The sequence below is a fragment of the Apium graveolens genome, chromosome 11 (genome assembly GCF_009905375.1).
Source record: "Apium graveolens cultivar Ventura chromosome 11, ASM990537v1, whole genome shotgun sequence".
NCBI lineage: Eukaryota > Viridiplantae > Streptophyta > Magnoliopsida > Apiales > Apiaceae > Apium > Apium graveolens.
In genome coordinates, this window is record NC_133657.1 from 15202216 (window position 1) to 15217709 (window position 15494).

Consider the following 15494-nt stretch of genomic DNA (forward strand, 5'->3'; position numbering starts at 1 on the left):
CAAGATTATGGGAATCTTCTTATCCTCCTCGAAATCAAGAATTATAAAATCAGAAGGAAAAATGAGCTTATCCACCTTGACCAAGACATCCTCCACAATGCCTCGTGGATATGTAATAGATTGATCGACCAACTACAAGGTCATATAAGTAGGCTTTGGATCAGGTAAGTCCAATTTCTTGAAGATTGACATGGGCATCAGATTGATGCTAGCTCCCAGGTCACATAAGCATTTGTCAAATGACACTTTGCCAATGGTACAAGGAATAGTGAAGCTTCCAGGCTCTTTAAGCTTTGAAGGCAACTTCTGTTGCAGCACAACACTGCATGCTTCCGTAAGAGCAACTATCTCTAAGTCATCAAGCTTTACTTTCCGAGAGAGAATACCTTTCATAAACTTCGCATAACTAGGCATTTGTTCAAGAGCTTCAGCGAAAGGTATATTGATATGAAGTTTCTTGAACACCTCCAAAAACTTCTCAAACTGCTTATCCAGCTTTTTCTTCTGCATCCTCTTAGGAAAAGGAGGTGGAGGATATATTTGTTTCTCCCCTGTATTACCCTTAGGAGGAGTGTGTTCCACAGTAGTCTTCCTTGGTTCCACTTCTGCTTCTTTTTGTACTTCTTCTTCAGCCACAGCTTCTTCTTCCCAAACTCGAGATTTTTCGGGATTTGCAACCTTTCCAGACCTGTAATTGCCTTAACCTGCTCCTTAGCTTCCCACTTTCCTGGAACTTTAGTGTCACTAGGGAGTGTACCAGGTTGACGATTTTGCAAGGCTTTGGCAATTTGCCCAATTTGATTTTCCAAGGTCTTGATAGAAACTGCTTGGCTCTTGCACATGAGCCTCAACTCCTCCAATTCAGATTTTTCATTAAATTATTGTATTTGGAGTTGTTGTCTTGGTGCATATTGCGGTTGCTGAAAACCATGAGGGTTGTATTGCTTTGCTGTATACTGCTGATACGGCTGTTGAACCGTATTCTGAGTATTATTCCAGCTGAAATTAGGATGATTGCGATTGTTGGGATGATAGGTGGATGGAACTGGTTGCTGCGACCTCTGAAAGTTGCTCACGAACTGAGCTGATTCACTAGAAATAGCACACTGCTCCGTTTCATGGGCACCAGCATAAAGCTCACAGAAACTAGTGATCTGATTAACTCTATAATTAGCCAAAGAATCTACCTTCATCGTCAAAGCCTTAAGCTGAGCAGCTATAGCAGTAGCTGCATCTACCTCTAGAATTCATGCTACCTTGCCCTGAGGTAGTCTCTGAGTTGGGTTCTGGTATTCATTGGCAGCCATCAACTCGATCAATTCATAAGCTTCATCATAGTTTTTAGACCATAAGGCTCCTCCTGATGCTGCATCAAGCATGGGTCTAGAAGTAGCACCCAATCAATTATAAAAGTAGTTCATGATCATCCAGTCAGGCATCCTATGGTGAGGACACTTTCTAAGCATCTCTTTGTAGAGATCTCAAGCCTCACATAAAGATTCTCCAGATTGCTGAGCAAATTGAGTAAGTGCATTTCTGATTGCAGCAGTCTTCGCCATAGGAAAGAATTTAGTTAGTAACTTTTGAGCAAGATCCTCCCATTTGGTGATAGACCCTGGTGGTAGAGAATGTAACCAGCACTTAGCTTTATCTCGCAGAGAGAATGGGAAAAGACTCAACTTAATAGCATCTTCATAAACTCCATTGAACTTGAAAGTGTCGCATATCTCAATGAAATCTCTGATGTGCATGTTGGGGTATTCTGTCAGAGAACCCCCAAATTGAACTGAGTTATGTATCATCTGAATCATGCTAGACTTGATCTCAAAGGTGTTAGCCGAGATGGCTGGTCGGACGATGCTAGACTGAATATCATTAATCTTCGGTTGAGAGTAATCCATCAAAGCCTTCGTATTCGCTTCTGGTTCTCCCATTGCAATAAGAGCTTCTTCTTCAACTTTCTCCTCGACAAGAACTTCTTCAAAAACTTCCTTAGCTACTACAACTTCTTCCACAACTTGATCAAGTATTCTCTTACGAGACTGAGAACGCGTATGCATACACGCACACTGGAGTACCTAAAACACGACAAGGAAATAAGTAAGTAACAATGTCCGAGTCAATGAACTTTAACGACCATTGATGACAAACACATTAACTAAAAATTAACACTGAGTCCCCGACAGCAGCGCCAAAAACTTGTTAGGATGAAAACACGCGCTAATATTCGTGCAAGTATACGCGATTACAAGTAATATAGAATTATTTCTAATCCTTTCCCATAGAGACTGGTTTAGGTTAATTTCAATCAATGCACTTATGCAACAATGGTATGGTTATTATTCAATTCTAAGATGATTAACAAATTGAGATTGTTTATAACTACGATTAACTAAGAGATTATACTAAGTACATTAACTAAGAGATCGAAAGGGGTTATTAACTATATGACACAAATATGAGATTCTAACTTCAATACTACTTCATGCAATAGCCTTTTTTCTCTCAACCTTAGCATGCAATGGTGATGACACTAATCAGATAACACGAAACTAGTTAACGCCAACTTTCGTTGTACGAATACCCTACTACCAGACATCCAAAAAAAGATAGAAGCGGAATAGACATCGATTATATTGAGACCTTATATGTCTATAGAATTTGAAAATAAAACGGTTTAATGCACAAGTTATCTATCATGATTACATAGGGCAAGTAAGATGGTTAAAATTACCTACGAATCATGCATAACAAATACATGAACCTATACTAGCATGACAAGTTCTAAACCCCTATATTCACTTTCACTTAAATAGAGATTAACACGCTATCTTATAAGTTCGTGATGCTCATAAGATGAATAATCACAACCAATACTAGGTTATCATACAATCACCACACACTAAGGTATCGAAACAAACTAATTGAAGAAATTTATAAGTAAATCCGCTAGAACCCCACGATAACGATTAGCCCATAATCGGACTCATCGTCAACGTGGGTTCTGATGAAAGCATGGTATAATAAATGTAGTCTTTATAATGAATAAATAATAAACCAAGTACGTAACAAGAGTATAGGTTCAATAAACAAGAAATGAGCATCCAAGATTACAACTTAGCAAAGAATCACAATAATAAACTAGGTCTTCTTTGCCTTCATTGAATTGTGTTATAGGTCTTCTCGTCGATCTCTCCTTAAGCTCTGTTATGTCTCCTTCTTCAAAAACAATCTTAAGCTGTCATTATATAGAATCCCATGCAGATTAGAAGCCCAGAAATCAGAATTATAAGAGAATCAGGATTCTTTCATCCCGACCTGGCACGACCGCGCGTTTCATCAGCGCGGGCGCGCTGACCTTCTGTACTTCTGGTGCGGCCGCGCGCTAGCCCAGCGCGGTCGCGCCGTCCTTCTGGAAAAACTTCTAATTTTGCTTCTCTTTAATTGCTGATTCTTGGCGGTCTTTGCACAAACGATCTTCATGACACCTTCCTAACACCATTTTAGCATCAAAGCAATGCTAAATCACCTGGATCCCTCAAATATGTCTGAAATGCAAAAACACTACAAAAACACATATAAAACACAAATAACTTGTGTACAAACATCAATTCAAGCCTTTATAGGACGTTCTAAGTGGACATAAATGTCACTTAACAACCGTAATTGAATGAACCGGGATTGTCTTTTGCAAAGAAAATATGACTATCCAGAGATATTCATTGGTTTTCAAGAATATGTGAAGAATTAGTTCAGTGGAAAAATCTAAGTTATATATTCTAATAATGCATTGAAATTCACTAATAGAGAGTGTGCCAAACACTTCACAAAAGGTAAAATACATCAAACCTCGTGCCCTTACACACCCCAGCAAAAAGCTAGGGTGGAAAGGAAGCACATGCAAGTATTGGAAGTGGCCAAAGCACCACCATTTCAGTCTGGGTTGTCTCTTTCATTTTTGGGTTACTGCATTTCAACAACAATGCACATCGTAAATCGCTTCCCAAATGCAATATTGGGGTTCAAAACTCCATATGAAAAATTCTTCAAAGAACAAGTGGATTATAACAAGTTGAAGATCTTTAATGTTTAGTGTTTACTTACAACTTCAACAATGGAAGTGACAAATTCACTTCAAGAGGCATACCAGGTGCATTCATTGGTTACCCAAGCAATACAAATGGATATAGAATACTGGATATGTCCAATATGCAAGTATTTGTGTCCCGTCATATCGTGTTTCATGAACACGTGTTTCCTCTCAATGCCAACACAAATAAACCATACATGAAGCCATTACCTACTTCACTGCCTTTGACTGACAATTAGAAATATGATAATGAGCTTGTGGGTGAAGAGGTGATTGCACTGGGTGAATTCCAAGATCCTCGTATGGAAAGTGATACGATCACAGAGTTGGAACATACTCATGAAAGTAAAACTAAAGATACAGTGGGCGAAAATGCAGTTGAGTCAAATGAAAATCCTGAAATGGAGCAATCAATTATCAGAAGGTCAAATAGAACTTGAAAGCCACTAGTTTGGATGATTTATTTTGTCACACCACACTCTAGTTCAACAATGACAATAGCTATAGTCACTTCTCAAGAAGTTCATCTTGGTCTTAGCTATTTCCTAGCTATCATAATGCCACAAATGAATCTTGTATCCTTCAGTCAAACAGTTAAACACTCACACTAGATTGAAACTATTAACTTATAGCTAGAGGCACTTGGGAAAAGTCATACTTGGGAGGTGACAACACTACCTCCAAATAGGAAGATAATTGGATGCAAGTAGATTTTTAAAACAAATTTCAAGGCAGATGGTTCGGTAAGTAAGTATAAAGCAAGGTTAGTAATTCTTGTCTACAAACCAAAATATGGAATCAACTATGTCGAAACCTTCACACCGGTAGCTAAGATGATAATTGTGAGGGCAATGTTGGTAGTGGACGCAATGAAGGACTGGAACGTGCATCAACTAGATGTATCCAATGTGTTCTTAAATGGAGATTTAAATGAGAATGTTTACATGGTGATGCCACAGGGATACAATAGGGTTGATGTCAAATTTTGACTACTGGCCGCATATCTAGGAAGGCCAAAGTGTATACATTGGCGTGCAAGTTAAATAAGTCTATTTATGGACTCTGTTAAACTTTGATACAATGGCACTATAAATTGTCAGTCACTCTAGTGGCCATTTTATTTCGACCCTCCAAATCAGATTCTAGCCTCGACTTAAAGGTTACACATGATTCCATCACCTTGTGCTAATTTACTGAGACGACATACTGATTTCTGGAAATAACTGCAACTCTATAAGTGGGACCTCAAGTAAGAACTAGATAAACACTTCAGTATGAAAGAGCTGGGTCTAGTAAACTATTTCTTAGGTCTAGAGATACACAAGAGCAGTGCAGGCTTCTTTGTGTCACAAAAGAAGTATGTCATGGACTTGATAAAAGAGTTTGGAATGTCAACAGCAGCCCCACTAAAGTTATCCATGGATTCACATCTATCATTGACTCCAGATAAAAGAGATCTACTTAAAGACCAATGACTACTTGGGAAGCTCATTTATTTGACTATCACTAAGCCAAATATGTCATTTTATGTGCATAATTTGGCTCAGTGTATGCAAAACCCAAGAACAACTCACATGCAAGCAGCTAAACGGGTCCTACATTATCTCTTCGACAATGCTGGACAAGGGATTTTGCTCGCATCGTAATCAGTTGCCCAACTCACATTATATTATGATAGTGAGTGGGCTAGCTGTCTACTACCAGAACATCTACCATAGTATATTGTGTTCTCTTGGGTTCATCTCCCATCTCCTGGAAGAAGAAAAAACAATCAGTGGTAGCACACTCAATAGCCGAAACTGAATATCGAGCAATAACTCTCGCACGATGTGAAGTTACATATTTGTCATCACTATTGAAGGACATGGGACTATTAGATCTTCCACCAATGATCCTCAAGAGTGAAAATCAAGTTGCACTTTATATGGTAACCAATCCGATGCTTCATGAGGGCAAGAAGCATATTGAGATCGACTGCCACTTCATAACGGACAAGATCCTTGAAGGAGCCATCATCACTGTTCAAGTTCCATCCTATTCGCAGCTTGCAGACGTTCTCACGAAACCTCTCTCGGTGAAGCAGCACAATGCCCTTATTCGCAAGATTGGAGCCTCGACAAATACCTCCACTCCACTCCACTTGAGGGAAGTAATGAAGTTATGAAATGCACCAACTATTTTCTCAACTTGAACAATGCTAGTCACAATACACTGCAATTGGCTGGCTCTTGTTATTTCTATTTTCTAGTTAGACTTATGCTGAATGGTCATGGTATGTGATTAAAAATAGTCATGCATAATAATTTTAGGCTTGAAAGCGAAGTTTAATATTTTCTTGTTAGTTTGTTGTATTGCTGAATTGTAACAGATATAAGGACAGCTGATACAAGGGTGGTCCTTAGAATTAAAAACCACCTTATTATCAGTATTGGGTTTTATTGTATTCTCTAATTTGAATCTCATCTACACATCTATCTTTGCATAAACCTTATCTTATTTTTAGTTTGTGATCGTGGTCGTTTTGTTATAATGGGCTTGCTTAGAAGAATACAGAAGAATGAAGAAGAATTGGAGAAGTTAATGGCGTTGCAAGAGAAAGAGAAGAAGATGAGTTGTTGAAGATCAAGAATTAGACCATGGTTTTGCTCTAATTTAGTTGTTGTATTTGTAATTGTTGTTATTTGCTTTGGTGTAAGTGGAACCGAGATGTAATGTAGCTCTGTTTGATTGTTGTTGTTCAATATTATGTACTAGATTTGATTATGATGTAATGAAAATATTGTTAATTTCATGGGTTTTGTCATTGCTTAGGAGATTAAACATAGTTAAAACCTAGTTAAGCATTACATTGATAAAACACATAGAAATGCATGATCTAAAATACAAGAAAAATAAGAACTAAAACACAAGAAAAAAAAAGAATAGAAGAACATTGATAAATTAGTAAAACTCTAGTTCAACTAGAGTGTTTAGATGAGACCTGCATCAATTATGTAGTTGATAAAAGAGGAGGCCTCGTCAAATTAGTTGAAGTCGTATCACCACCAACCTGAGAGTGTGCAAGAGCAGTGCCTGCTTGATTAGCATTGTTGGACACACGCACAACAACACATGAGTCCCAAGCCTCACTTTTTAAGTTGTTGATCATAACAACCAGATCATCCAATCAAAAATCAGGGTCAGGATCATTGACATGGTTCACAGCCTGCTCACAGTCACTTTTAATGAAAACAGACTTGACATTCCTTTTTTTCACATGCTATATTTTGTCCATAGAAGATAGACCATAACTCTGCAATCACAGGCACCAGCAACCCCATCATACCAGCATGCCGCCTGACCCAATGTCCTCTATTGTTCCTCAAAATGCATGACACAAACACCTTCTCTTTGACCCTGTTGGTGACACTGCGTAGCTGCATGAACAGTTACGTGAAAGTATAATTGTTTATTGACAGTCAGTGTTCGAAGTAATAAAGTTGAGGCAAGCTTAACAATTTAATCAAGGCTATAATACAAAGACCTGAATCGGGGTTAGTCGTCTGTGAACCAGACCAGTTGCACTAGGCGTCAACAGCCCGTGAAAGGAATCTGGGTATTATTTATAGAAGAATTGTTAAGTTGAAGAACGTACTTGGATTGAACGTTTATCTGTTAAAGTATGAGAAGAGGTGCGTAGGGTATACAGCTCAACAGCTCAGGGGACTGGCGAAGCTCAAAGTTTAATTGGTAAATTAAATAAATTTATTTAGTGAACTTTAATATAATTTATTTAATAAACTTAAAATGATTCATCTTATAAACTTTAAATAAGTTTATTTTATAAATCTAAATTAGTTTATTTATATAAGTTATATTTAAGTTTATTTTATAAATTAATTTAATTACAATTTAAACTTAAAAAGAAAAAGAAAAAAAGAGTAAAAGAAAATACAAAAAGAAAAAGAAAACAAAAAGAAAAACAAAAAAGAAAACAAAAAGAAAACAAAAGGAAAAAAAACAAAACAAAAAAAAGGAAAAAGAAAGAAAACTAATAAAAGGAATTCAGAGGGGACATAAGGTCGCCACAGGTGAATGTTGTGCTTTAGTTAAGTACTAAGTACATACATGTACTTATAGTGAGTCGCCACAGGAAACAACCCCATCCCCAAATCGCCACAGAACAAGGAGTGAACCTGTCGCCACAGTCACACATTTTATTGTATAAAGTCTACACAATTTGCAGCAGAAAAGAAGAGCCATTCATTTTTTCTGTTCATCTTGTCTCCCAAGAGAGTAGTGAAAATGGCAGCAAAGATTTACAGAGAAGCTCAAGTTTTGTGTATATCCGTTTAAGTTCTCACTGGAGTAACGTTATAATGCTCGATTTAATTCTTGTATAATCTTAGGAGCATTATAATCGTTACCTGGTAATTAAATTTTTAGACAAACAAAAGCTAGATTATTGTATAGGATTTGATTTGTAAATCTTTGTAGAAGTTAGGAACCTTGTTGTTCTTAGATTGTGGCTGGTTAATTTATTTACCGGAGTGTAGCAACACCCCTCGCGGATTTATATACGAATATATATTTCCCCAAATATCTTGTGTTCCTTATTTTTATCGTTCCAAATACTATTCCTCTCAAGAACACGAAACCACTAACCGAGCACTAAATATTTTATCCGCTAAAGATTCGAAATAATTTTTAATTTAGTGATTATCGTATTCAACCCCCTTCTACGATAATTCGGGACCTAACAATTGATATCAGAGCACACTGATTGATACATAAATCAGGATTTTTAAATAAATTTATTTTATTAATTTTATTTTACATAAATTTATTTTCTAAATTTGATTTAGTAAATTTATTTTATAAATTTAATTTAAATGGGTTTATTATTTAAACTTGTATAAGTTTATTTTATGAACTTAATTTAAATAAATTTATTTTATAAATTTGACTTAAATAAATTTATTATTAAATTTTAGTAAATAAAATTAGTAATATAAATTAAATTTTCGGATACAACTTCAGTTTAACTGCCTGCCAGTTTTCTGTTCACAGGTTGTTGTTAATCAGGCAATTGATAATTCAAAACAAAAGGAAGTTTTGGCAGCAACTGGAACACGCGTATGTGGACAGAGTGTATTCCACGCGTGAATTGTTTGAACGAGCAATTGGCACCTCAGGAGATGCACGCGCGGGATATAAAAATTCCAGCCTCTGTTTGAGGTACACGCGCGGGTCTTGAACACGCGTGGCAGTTGTTCGATGACTGGGAAAACACACGCGCCTGGCAATTTGGAAATCATGTGCCTTTGCTGCGACCTCACGAGTCACCTAGTGGAGTAGTCGCCATACAACTCTGCACCCTAAGTCGCCATAGCTTCTATGTGGCGATTTATATTCATATTCTAGTCGTCACAGATTATAATTCCAAGTAAAAGTCGGCGTACAGAAGTATCCCCTGTAGAAAACTGGGTCATTTAAATATTATTTTGTTGTCTCTAATTTGTTTTTTCTGATTTATTTATTTTTTCTATAAAATTTAAATTTCTTTAATTTAATTTTTTTCTTAGATAATAATTTACGTTTTATTTAATTTTTAAGAAAATTCGAAATTTTGAAAATTAGATTTTACGTAAATATTTATATTTGATTAATTTATTTTCTAAGAAAATTAAAAATACTGAAAATTTAAATTTTTTCTAAATATTAAATTAAGGGTACTCAAGGTATTGGTAGACTCAGGATTCCTCCGGGCTTTTAAAGTGGATTTTAATCTTTCGAAGAAAACGAAGACCATGTACTATTCAGACGGAAAATTCCCGTATACGGAAATTGAAGATAATGGTTTTCTTACTTTGATGGAAATAATTTCAAGACTTACAGACGAAAATTATGGAACTTCCTCAAAGGCTTACTCCATATGATACCACTGGGTTTTCAGAAGTAGGAATTGAATGAAATTTTTACGGGTACAATTTTTCTCGTAGATTTTAAGACAATTCTATGATTTCAAATTATACAGTCACACAGTGGTTTGTACCAATACTACATTTATCCGGGAATCACAGAGATCATACAGGCAGGAATTGTGGAGGTCAGAGAGAATAGCGGGGACATACAAATATCTCAGTTACATTCATTAAAGTTGGAACCTCGGGACAAAATGTAAGAGTTACTGATAGCTGAATCAGTGGAAGAAGCTCAGGTAGAAGTACTTGAGGGACTGGACGTCAGGACAGTGTTCCACATGTCAGGGAAGTTTGGTCACATTGGATTCAGATAGAATACAGAAGCTATATCCAAGGATCAAGCCTATCTATTCCAAAGAAAGACTTTTACAGATTCAGTTCAAGAGGTGATTACAAGACTGAGATTGGGACAGATACAAGATTTGATAGCTACAGTTATGACAAGACATATGTGTCAAGTAACTATCAGGGGTTTTGCTACAACAGGACAAGAACCTTGACAAACAAGGATGAGTAGGGATTCAGTTGAAGAGTTGAGACAAAGGTGGAATTTTTCTTAGGGAAGCAGCCAGTCAAAACTTATATGCACGGGAAAGAGTTGGAATGGATCAGATGACGAGAAGGAAGATCATGAATATCTTGCTTTCATAGCAATCTCTGAAGATGGTCCAACTCACATATCTCAGGTTTCAATTTCTTGAACCACTGCAATATCTTGTTCTCAATATTCAATGCATGATAAGATCTTAATGTTTAAATGTTTAACACTCGTACAAGCATGATAGCATCACATATAGATAATGCTGAACTAGTTCACTAGATTATTTTTCTGGTAACTAGGACTGATGTTTAACTTGTGCATGTTACATTAGATGATCTTAAATATGTGTTTTAATATTTGTTATACATGACTAATTGCTTTAGTGAGATATATATTTTCCAGCATATAAGACCTTTTTTTATGCTTATCATATGTACCCTATTACAATAAGATTTATTCATTTGATCTGAATTGTTTGTTAAGATGTATGACTTTATAATTGGATTAAGATAGCTAGATGAGATTCTTCAACATGATTGGACTAGATAGAATTAGTGATTTATTTGTTAATTCTATTTGTTCCATATCAAACCTGTCTTGCATAATTCTTATGTGTAAAGTTTCTGAATGAAAGTATTCTTAATACAATGCTTGCCTATTTCAATGTCATGAATGCATCTCTTAATACTTGCATTAATTGTAGAAAAAGCATGTTTAGAATTACAACAGGGCAAAGACTGCTAGACCTCCTTATGTAAGGTTGGAACCATTTTCCCTTAGCATAGAGACAAATCTTTCAAGGGTATTAAAATGGAGAAAATGGTCAGTCAAAGATAATAATTAGCATGATAAGGTTGCAGCTGTTGTTATCTCTGTTTATAATAAAATCTCTAATCCAACTGGATCCAAACTGATAAGTTGGGTACCAAGAACTATTAATCTATTTGTGAGTGCAGGACATAACAGGTCAATTGATTCTTATGTATACTTGGTAATTCACACTCAAGGCATATGATCAAAGAAAGAGCCTCACAATCAAATGTGGTTGACAAAAGCTATTCCGTCAATAATCTTTGGAGATGACAGCAAAGGTTTTCATTACAGGACAAGCTATGCAGAAAAGGGATGTCATCATGGACTCAACAATTGCTATCACTGATAACAACTAATCATTGGAGTCACTGATAACAATTGAAGCAACTTCCTTACTGAAAAATCAAGGCACAAATCCTCTTATCAGACAGTTCTGCATCAAAGGACAAAATGTCAATTCAAAGAAGGATTAGTGTCTCATCTGAAGCAGGAAGGTTGAGAAGCTTGCTCTTGTTAGAGTAAGGAAAGAATATACTCGTGGCTAGACTGAAATCTCAGGAAAGGTGAAGTCAATGATTTCTACTATAAAGCTTCATCTGACAGAAGTTTAGCTATGACATTAGAAGCTCTCACCCTTGAACATCAACTCAAGGAACTCTTTTGTGAAAAAGGGGTTAGTGAGAGGACTACCTCATCTGAAATTCAGAAGATGATAAATGTGAGGCATGTCAAGAAGAGAAGTCAAAGACAACATCACATCAAAGTAAAGATATACCTTAGTGATGGTGGTTGACTACTCTTATGAAACAAAGTTGTTGTTCGTGCGTTCTTAAGACAAGACATCACAGATGGTGATTGATCACATCAAAGAAGATCAAGCTGGAAGCAACTGTAAAAGAAATGATCTTGTGGTCAGATAATGGGACTGAATTCAAGAAGCAATTCTGATTAATATCTGTAACATCAAGAATATTTTAAGACATATTCAGCACTAGAAGCTCCGTGTCAGAATGTAGTGGTATAAAGGAAGAACCGAAACCTGATTAAAGCTACAAGGGAAATATCAAGCTAATCAAGAATTTCTAAATACCAAAGGGCTGAAGCAGTCAATACAGTTTACTTCAAGTAAGATCAAGCCTTGATCAGGATGTATACATGAAGACCACTAATGAGTTAATGGCCAACAGAAGCAAACACTGGATAACCTGAAAGTGTTTGGAGAGAATATTCTACAGAAGCAAACAATGAATTATTTTTAGTTGTTTGAAAATCTTGGCATTTGCAGCTAAGACTTGTAAGGATATTCTTCATGGCTACTCAGTGGAGTTTACAACCTACAAGGCATTTGTGGTCGATCAATAGAAGATGATTGAAAGTCTAAGTGCACAGTTCAACAACTCCATGCTCCAAGCTATTAAAAGAGAAATTTATGGTATTGATGATTTATATCCAAGCAGTGGAATGGCAGTGTATAACACAACTCATTATTTCAATGAAGCCAGTCAGCAAGGGTAAGGATTTTCAGAAAATCCCAGCAACAGCTTAGGGGGAGCAATAGAAGGATCAACTAGTCAGAAACTACACCACATTAAATATCAGATGATACTAAAGAACATATCTGCTGAGACAAAGGGTTTGATGTCAATATTATTCCCAGAGTCTAGTTCTCAAGTGATCCAGATGGTGGAGTAATGATTAGCAGGGATACTGAGTGCGAATGATTATTTCTCTAGTTTTCTATCTGAAGAAGAAATTAAGAAAGGTACAAAAGCTCTGATAGATCCGGATTGATTGGGTGATTGCAAAAATAAGATGAACTCAATCAGTCAGCAAGCAGATTGTAGGGAAGCTGGTATCCAAACCAAGTGACAATATTATAATTGGTACAAGGATAACCAGAAGTCAAGCTGGATGACAATGACATTGTTACGAGGGACAAGGCCAAACTGGATGCTAGGTTATTATCAGCAAGCAGTATCTGACAGAAAGCACCAGTGACGAGACTTGAGGATATTACGACATATCAGGCACCTGATGCACATTTCACTTAGAATTGGACTCTAGTAGATGTGTACAAGTGCACTCCTGGTTGGTGAGTCAAAAGAGGAAGTCAATGCAAAATAGTTCATGGACTTTGCAGTAGTAGATCAATTGAACTCTGTATATCTCTTCTTCACAAGCTCACTTCAGGTTGGTATGAACTAGTATACTACTCAAGCAATCGTCAAGGACATGGTATCACACTCTAACTGAAGTTACAGTTTAATATGAACTAGTAGAGTTGTCATATTAATAATTCTCTTATCACTAGGCACAAACTTATTGTTTTATATATGTAGTGATATAATGATAATGTTATATGTTGGTCTACTAACAAAAACTTGTGCAAGATTATTTGCTAAGTAATTGCAGAGTAGGTATAGAGGAGCATGTTGGAAATGTTACAATTCTTTTTGGAATTACTTCAAGCAAGCCATTAAGATAATTCTTTTAAGAGTTCAAGCAAGCTAAAAGAACAATTCTTTTAGGAGCACAAGTAAACCAAAAGAATGATGGCAATACAAGTAAGTTAAGGAACTTTTGAAGATGCAAAATTTGGAAGATTCTGAACATGCCAAGACTACTTACCAACAGAAACCACTAAAGCTTGATTAGTGCAACTCAGGTATAATGACAAGCTATAGAGGTATGACGAGCACACTCTTTTACTCAAATGCTAATAGACAACATGTAATATTCTCAAGTTGCCAAAGTGCAAGGTTCTATGTAGATCCTAGAGAATCCAATCTTATAGCTATTAACAAGATTATTAGATATCGTAAAGGACTACCAACTCTTGGAGTAAAGTACCCTAAAGATATTATGCTTAACATGTTTGGCTATATAGATATAGATTACGCAGGTTGAAAGAAAGACAAGAGAAGCATCTCTAAAGCTGTCAACTCAAGTGACAGGAGAAGCATCTCAGGAAGCTGTCAACTTCGTGGAAGAAGATTGATTTCTTGTTTTGATAAGAAACAACCTCAAGTCCAACAACTCTGTGGAACACTCTATGACGAGGCACTTTCACACCATGTATCATTTATTTAGAGAGCATGTCTTTTAGTCAAAGAGTTACTGACAAAAATATTTATGAAATCACTTGATAAAGTTAATTTTTCAAGACTGGTTTGTACGTGTGGGATATCATTCATTGCACATACTTGGAAATCCCATCTGTAAGGAATTCTTAATATAAGTTCACAAGTATTAAATCTTCAATATTTAAAGGACTTGTGAATTTATCAGTAATCCAGTACCTCGTACTTAATGCTACTATCTTGATTATCATGATTACAATGTCATATACATTTGTGGCAGTTAAGTATTATAGCATTAAGTTTGAATATTATTTTAATTGATTTAGATTATGATTGTAGACAATTCCATTCCATATTAGTTTCATAATTTAAATTATATTAAAATAATATGCAGCATAGTTATTTGTATCTTATACGAATAATTGTGATACTTTTAGTATTAGTGATATTATTTAGAATTTTTGTTCTAAGTAATCAATGCTTATTTCTAAAAATCACTTATATTGAAAGTTGAAGTATTTTCTAAGTCATGTGTATAAAACTCTCAAAATTTATATGCTTAGAAAGTATTTCTAAAATTACTAATTATCCAAAGAGTGATTGCCATGTATATAAGTCATATATCCTATTGGTGCTTACTCAAGGATAATTATAAATATTTAAGTGCTAGTATCTAACTCATAGATATTTAGTATTTATTTATTTAATATTTATTTTGGGTTGTTTGGATTATTGAATTTGAAGCAATTGAATGATTTTATTTGCTCCATAATTCAAACTAATTTAAAATAAATAAGCAGCATGATTGATTATAACTAAATCTGTCAACAATTGATATCTAGTATATTGATTGTAACTTATGTGTTATAAGTTAATTATGGGATTTTGGTTTTAGTGAATTTAACAATGCTTATATCTCAAGAATTCACTGAAATCAGAATATGATTGTAGCATGATTAGTTGTGTGCTAATTCTTAACTTATATTAGTTAATAATATTTAGTTAAG

General features: G+C 35.5%; 1 non-coding gene across 1 annotated transcript; it reads left to right on the plus strand.

Annotated features, from left to right (window-relative positions):
- The first annotated feature begins 1437 nt into the window (after window positions 1-1437).
- On the plus strand, window positions 1438-1542 carry LOC141698909 (small nucleolar RNA R71). Its single transcript, XR_012565406.1, has one exon. It is a non-coding gene; the product is annotated as a small nucleolar RNA R71 (small nucleolar RNA).
- The last annotated feature ends 13952 nt before the right edge of the window (window positions 1543-15494 follow it).